The 7,119-nt window shown below is 40.5% G+C and overlaps 1 protein-coding gene across 4 annotated transcripts in view; it reads left to right on the top strand.

The window, feature by feature from the left end:
- The window catches only part of ccser2a (coiled-coil serine-rich protein 2a), a 56,964-nt gene that overhangs the window by 1,272 nt on the left and 48,573 nt on the right, over positions 1-7,119 (top strand). The gene's annotated exons all lie outside the window — the stretch shown is intronic.

The following is a 7,119-nucleotide window of genomic DNA, read 5'->3' as shown; positions in this document are numbered from 1 at the left end:
AAAGTGCCGTGGCATCAGCGCCAGTACACATTAGGATAAGGCGTGACCGATTGCCCTTAGTGTAAGTGAGATGAACATCAGTCTGGTTTGCCCGGTGTTAGGGTGGGGTCACGCACACACAAACACGAACGCACATGCTGATCCATGAGTGTGTACGTTGGACACCTGTTGGCTAAGATCCTGGAGCGCCACCTTGGCTGAGGGTGTGTTTACAATCTGATTCCACTCTACAACAGCTGAACGTCTGCTGAAGAGTGGACCACCCAAACTGCTGTGTCTCTTTGGTCTGCCTTAACTGTCAGTGTCAGTGTATTTTGTAATGTGGCTGTTTGTGAAATCACACATTTGTCCCACTACCCTGGGAGTAACAGTCATTCCAAGACACCATAGCGCTCTTGAAGTGCAACCTTGAGGGTGACAGGATCGTAAAATGCTGAAAAATCACTGTGTACAGCACAGATAAGTGTTATTTATACGGTAATACCAGAAATCACAGGTGCAGGATGAAGACGTAAGCGGTAAGCAAGATGAGCCTTACACAACTCTTTATACTTTAAGACACGAGCTGTTTCCAGTCCTGTCTGCTGTGGGTGTTATACTTAGTCCACATCTTTGGTTTTCTGACATTTATGCTCAACCAAATTGACTATTGGTTGTGGTTTTGTGCAGGTTTTCATGTGTGTTCCTCATAGAGCCAAGGAACTTGATTTGACTTTGACTTTTCTCTGATCCTCTTTGCCCTCTTCTCTCGCTGTATGTGGCCTGTCATTAGAGCTATACTTAGCCACGCTTATCAGTTCTGTTATTCCCTCGGTAAGACTGCAGATGTTTACAGGATTGGAATAGCTCCATACGTAGTAAAGTGTTGACACAGAATCTCTGATGGATAAACACAGAGTCCTTGGAGTTAAAGTGTCCTTCAAACATCAGCAAGGCCCTTTTAGGCATCTTCAGGGAAAGCCTTTGAAAGTATGAAAAGATAATGTTGAAATACTGAGAGAAGAAGAATGAATGATCATATGGCTGAGTTGGGAGATAAATCCTAATTTTGCATGCACTAGAAGGTAATGTGCCGGAAATTTCTTGTTGTAAGCATGTGTAGGTTGATATTTTCTCTTCTATAAAGCATCAGTAAATAAAATCAGTTAAGTGTTTGGGAGTGGTTCAGTTGGTTGAAGAGCCCTTGTGTTCTTTTTCTCCAAATATTGTATTTAACCAGATATAATTATGAACACAGTGCAGGGCGTTGACAGCAGATGTGTGTAATTGCTGGCTGGATGATGTCATATTATTAAGATATTCATATAAAATGGAAGTGGCATGTTTTACAGTGGACAGATCCATGTGGCATATGTGGAAAAGCACAGGCTGTGTTTAGTTAGAGTGGTCAGTTCATGTGTTTCAGTGAGTCAGTGTGACAAAGTCCCATTGCTTTCTATGAAATAAAAACAAAACAAAAAAATTGTTATAACTTTTAACCTACTAAATGTGTATACTGTACATTCATTAGAGTTTTAACAAAACACAAAATATGCTGTTTGGTTTATAGCATGATCCTGGTGTCAGGATGGCAGAGAAAAGAACAGAAGTGCATAAATTAACATTTCTGGTGTTTATCTTTGGAATAATATCAAAGTTTATGGAAAATCAGCATCGAAAAAATAGTTAACCAGCTTTCTAAGCTTGTTTTTTTTAAAGCATATTAGGTATTTGTCTCTGTTGACATGTGCTACTTTCATATACAGTCCCCCTCAAAAGTCCAGCTGACCTGTGTACTGCCAAGTACAATAATTACTGTATAAATAGTAATTAAAAAAAATCTAATCATGTATTCATGGCTAGCTGAAATGGTTAAAAAGCCACCTTCAAAACTGCATAAATTATTGCTAAATTTTGCTCATTTGATTATGTGGGACGCATGAGTAACTTTTAACAGAATAGTTCCTGGAAAAAAATGAGCTCGTGTGTGAGCTATGGAAAAGTGAGTGACAAACTGAACCACATGAATAACAAACAAATCAGAATCTGAATATTTGAATGAATTGTGCATGGATTGTACGGCCTTCCTTTAGTTACTCTCAGTTTGGCATCGGGTGATATAATCTAATTTAACTTTCACTACAACAGGTCGTGCGATCACTCTCCTTCAAACTCTTAAGTCTCCTTCGGTAATCCTTCAAGGCTTTGAGTCATGTGATATAGAGTGGTTATGTCCCCAGGATCAGACACCGGCCATGTGCTGAGGATTGTGGACTGTTATGAGGTTGAACATTTGCTCTCTGCCTGCCTCCACAATCACTGCTGAGTCATTCTCAATTACCATATGGGACTGGCTGTAATTTGCAAGCATCTGCTGAAAATGGGTGTTATTCTCAGACACGATGGCTTATTTCCAGAGTGGTGCCCATTTCATGAAAGCTGCCCAAGTGTTTCTGTACTCATGTTACTGCACCAGTTTCATTTGGCACATCGTCCCTTTTTAGCCTTTCAGCAGTGCTGTATCATGTCACTCTTAAAGTTTTATTTCCCTACGGAAACTTTCACTTTATAAGTAGTATTATTTTACATAGTACATTTCCTTTTCTGGATCTGATGGTTGTGTAATTGTGAGATTTGACTCATTACTCATACCCTCCTTAAAGGGAAAAAGAAATGCAGTTCCAAATGTCAGCCTTGGCAATTACCTGCACAGACATGAATGTGATATTCAGATACTCTTGTTTGCGTGGCAGGCTCAGCCGCAATAGCATCATCTTACTTGAGCAGATAATGGATTTCATTGTGCTATGGTGCCTTTCTGTTTTTCAAAGAAAATTACACAGCAGGGGGACATAGAAGTACGAGTATCCATTCACTTTATTCCACAAAGCTCCTGAGGTGAATGGAAATGTTTCTCTATTATCTCAGGACTCTTTCAGATAGGTTCCCCTCCAGTTGACTTAATATTTACAGACAATGAGAAAATGGACACAAAGCATTTTGCGAACGTTAACTGCCAGCAGTGGCCGCATTTGATGTGTGGATGCTTTGTTCTTCCTGGCTTAACAGAGACTGTTTGATAACTACTAAATAAAAATGTGCTGTCTAAAGAAAAAAAGTAGTGATTGGGAGAAGTGTTTGTTGAGACAGCCAGCCTGATAGAGTTAGTAGAAAAGGAGGCGGCACAGGAAAGAGGGAAGTGGGTCATAGAGGAAGCTGACCTAATAGCATTGTACCATCCATTCACGGGATTAATCCAATAGGAACAACTATTAAAAGCTTACTGTTTAGACGTATGTCTCATCTTTGCGACCTTTCTGTTGGCTGTCATGGAAAACATTGCTTTATTTTTTAAAAGCCACAGTTCTGTCCTGTCTTGATTTCTTTCTGCTTTGTATGTCCCATGAGGGTTAGTAAGGAAGAGGTTAGAGGTGGTATAGGGTAAAGCAGGTCTGTTTGCATTTACAAAATGTGCTTTTTGTGCTTATTCTCTCAGCAAAGTGGTGCATGAGTCAGAGTTGTTTTTGCTCTTTGCTCTTTTGTGTACAATGAGAATCCCCTTCTTCCACAAGATAGTGTGGGTGTGCCAAACATGTACACAGCGAATAAGGTCTAGTGCCAGCAAGTAACATTGTAAAGTGTGTATGCCCTGTGTTCTTTGTTAATTTTCTAGCAAGCTTACTTGAGACAGATGAAGAGAATACTCTGTTCATATGTCATGTGGGTAGCAGCATATCCACTTCACTTCACATCGTCAGCCTTCGTCCTTTGTGTGGGTGAAGGCTCAGTTTACTGAGGAACAGGTTTTTTTGTAGGTGGGATTCTTCTAACTGACTGTTCCAGTCAACGACTCCATGGGGGAGGCCCTAAGATAAGCTGGAAATTTTGAGATCCCATGTCTGTGTTAAGAGTTGTTGATAAAGTAAAGAGTGTTATGCCATTGCTCTGCTATCATCCAGGGAATAACATGGGCTAAATCAGGAGGTTGTGAAAATAGCCATGAATTCCGACTGTGACCCTGAGTTGTGGACACTGTGTAAATTTATGTGTTTGTGTTCCAAGTTGTAAAAAAATTGTGCATTTATCATGTAGTAAAAAAAAAAAAAAAAGTGAAAATGAGTTTGAATGTAACAGTTATACTTTTAGGGTCAATTTAATGTTAATGGTCATTAAAGTGTTGATGCACATGAATTCTCACATTGTGCAGTTCATTTTTCTGTGTAATCTTAACTTCAGATCACAAATATTTGTGCAGGAGCATAACATACTTCCTCTGTGCTCTTGATTTACACTGTAGATATTTTCTTAGTTTATCAAGTAAGTAAGTAGTAAGTACTTTGTGTAATGTTTTGCAGTGAATTGAGTGCTGCTGATAAAGATTTACAAAGTGATCCTCATTTGATGGACATTTAGTGTTCATGCTGTTTGCTTATGGACTTAACTTGCTGACAAGTTTAGTCATAATGCCATTCTGATTGCATTGATGTTTAAAGTTTTTGAGTAACATGTTATCTTTCGCATATTAGTAAGCCAAAGAGATTTTGGTCTGTTTTTCTGCCCTCAGTTATAGATGCAAATACTCGCTAATGTTTTTGTGTTTCTTATGTCTTTAAACATGGTTGTAAAGAAACTGAATATGTTTGCCAATGACTAGATTTAGCTCCAAAATAGTAAAGAAACGTTACTAGGTTACTAGGTTCGAATCCACTGGCTGGCTGGGTCCTTTTGGTTCTTGTTGCTCCAGCTTCCTCCCAAAGACATGCAGTTAATGGGTTAGGTTAAATTGATCACCTAAATTGGCCATAGGTGTGGATGTTAGTGTGACTGGTTGCGTGTCTCTCTGTGTTAGCTGGCGACCTGTCCAGGGTGTACCCCAACTCTTGTTCAGTGGCGGCTGGGATAGGCTACAGCCCATCAGCAACCCTGAATTGGATAAATGAAAGGAAATAAATGAATGAATGGGTTAGAAAAAAACAACTACAACCTTTAAGTTATCAAATCTGTGTCATATCTAGTAATTAAGGCCTCAGTACACAGGTGTAGTGACCAGTCTGTATCACCCTTGCTTGGAAGAAATGTTTACCGGTTCTTCACCTGGATGGTGAGTGGTTTCTGGAGGTTGCTGGCTGTCACAAGGTGAAATCAGTTTCAGAGGAGGTGCTGCACCAAAAACATCTTTGTGATTGCTTTGGTTGCTAGCAGATTGCCACATTAGGCCATAGTTTGCATTAAAGATGCCAGTTTATCTGCAGACACATGCCATTTGCTGTCTGGAGCTGTGGTAAAACTTGAAAAAATGCACCAGAAACCAGAAATTGAGAATGTTTACTTTAAAAGTAAAGGTTGTGCTTGGTGGATTGTGCAGATTGTGTGTATTTACAGACGAGTCAGCATCTTCCATGCAATCTAATGCGACCACAGCAACCTGCTAACAACCAAAGCAAGGAGCAGGAGGTTTTCAGTGCAGCACTGTATACCTGTTTATGACTAATTTCGTCCTAGTGATTTCACACATGCCTTGTATCATCAGAAAAATCCAGGTTAGCATTAATCTAGAGCAGGGGTGGGTAATCTCAGTCCACGAGGGCTGGTGTCCCTGCAGGTTTTAGATGTGTCCTCGAACCAACACAGCTGATTTAAATGGCTAAATTAGCTCCTCAACATGTCCTGAAGTTCTCCAGAGGCCTGGTAACGAACTAATCATGTGATTCAGGTGTGTTGACCCAAGGTGAGATCTAAAACCTGCAGGGACACCGGCCCTCGTGGACTGAGATTGCCCACCCCTGATCTAGAGGGATAGTGTTAGTCAAGTGCAACGCTAAATTGCACTGAAATCCTCTGGGCTTGATCGTAGGTGTAAATACTTCCCTGACAGAAACCACTCACTGTGCAGTGACTTCATTTGAGCCACATTTTTACTCGTTTATGATTCAATTGAAACTGCAGGTTGCCCAGTGGTATAGTTATTCAGTGCCTAGCTTGTATGACCACACAGTAATATGGTGTTCTGTGGACTTACTTCAAAAACCAGGCTCTGACTGCTTTTGAACAGCTCTAATGACCTCGCTGACAATGACTGACACCTGCGCTGTTGCTTGGTGACACTTATCAGCCGTTCTCACCCTTGTGGCCAATCATAAGTTGAGAATTAAATGGGGCTGTCAGCTGCACTGCAGTGTTCTCACAGCATGGTTCAATTGAAGGTCATGTAAGGAGGGAGGGAGAAGACGGAGAAATGTCCCTCAATGCATGTCATATGTATACACCAAACCTCGAATATACAGCCTGGTGTTAGTAGAATGGGAGAGCTGACATCTGTCCTGTTATGACAGAGAACATAATTAGAGTTATATAAGTGCCACCAAGACTTCCACAGCTCATGACACCTCAGAAAGGGGTATTTTTTTAAAAGATGACTCAGGGTAGATTAGGAGAACTTTTCAAAAGGTGTCTCTGTGTGTCGTGACTAGTCAGCAGTATGACTCAGTTTGGTTCAGACTTTCTTTGGCAGTGTGATGGTTGAATGTATAAAATATATCCCAAATCAGTGTCGCATCACAACAGTATCCTCCTCTGCCATTCAGCCTTAATAGAAAGTATTTTTGGCTCAAATTAGCTTGACAGTTATGTACTTTGCACCTCCGGTGTAATCGTATACGGGCAGAACAGCTGATTTATATTGAGCCGTTTAACAAAAGCGTTGAGTGAAACAAAGTAAAACCTTATTTATGCTTTAGAAATGCTGTATGTTAGCCTCCAGTTCTGCTGCTGTTATAATGACCATTGCTTTAGACTCCATGCTGGGACTTATCAAGGCATGTGAGATCACAGACACAACAGGATGAAGTGGTAGTGCTCGAATGGTTTTAGTGCCAGCACTTAGCAGAAATGGTTGACTGAATGGAACCAGTATGCTGTGTTGACCATGAAATGAGTGGAGGTAAATTGAATTCACAGTGGAGCTTTACAAGAGCCACAGTATATTCCTCTTTACTGGAGGCAGGATCTGTTTCCTTGATTATTCCCTCTGGTGATCTCATGATAGCATAGAGCAGCATTCTGTAAATTGCTTCTTCAGCTTGTAGATAAGCTTTCCTGTGTTGGGGGCGATTATGTGAATTTAGTTTTTAGGCTTTTTAA

The sequence above is a fragment of the Oreochromis niloticus genome, linkage group LG13 (assembly GCF_001858045.2).
Source record: "Oreochromis niloticus isolate F11D_XX linkage group LG13, O_niloticus_UMD_NMBU, whole genome shotgun sequence".
NCBI classification, from domain to species: Eukaryota; Metazoa; Chordata; class Actinopteri; order Cichliformes; family Cichlidae; genus Oreochromis; species Oreochromis niloticus.
This window is presented reverse-complemented; position numbering and strand designations above follow the sequence as displayed.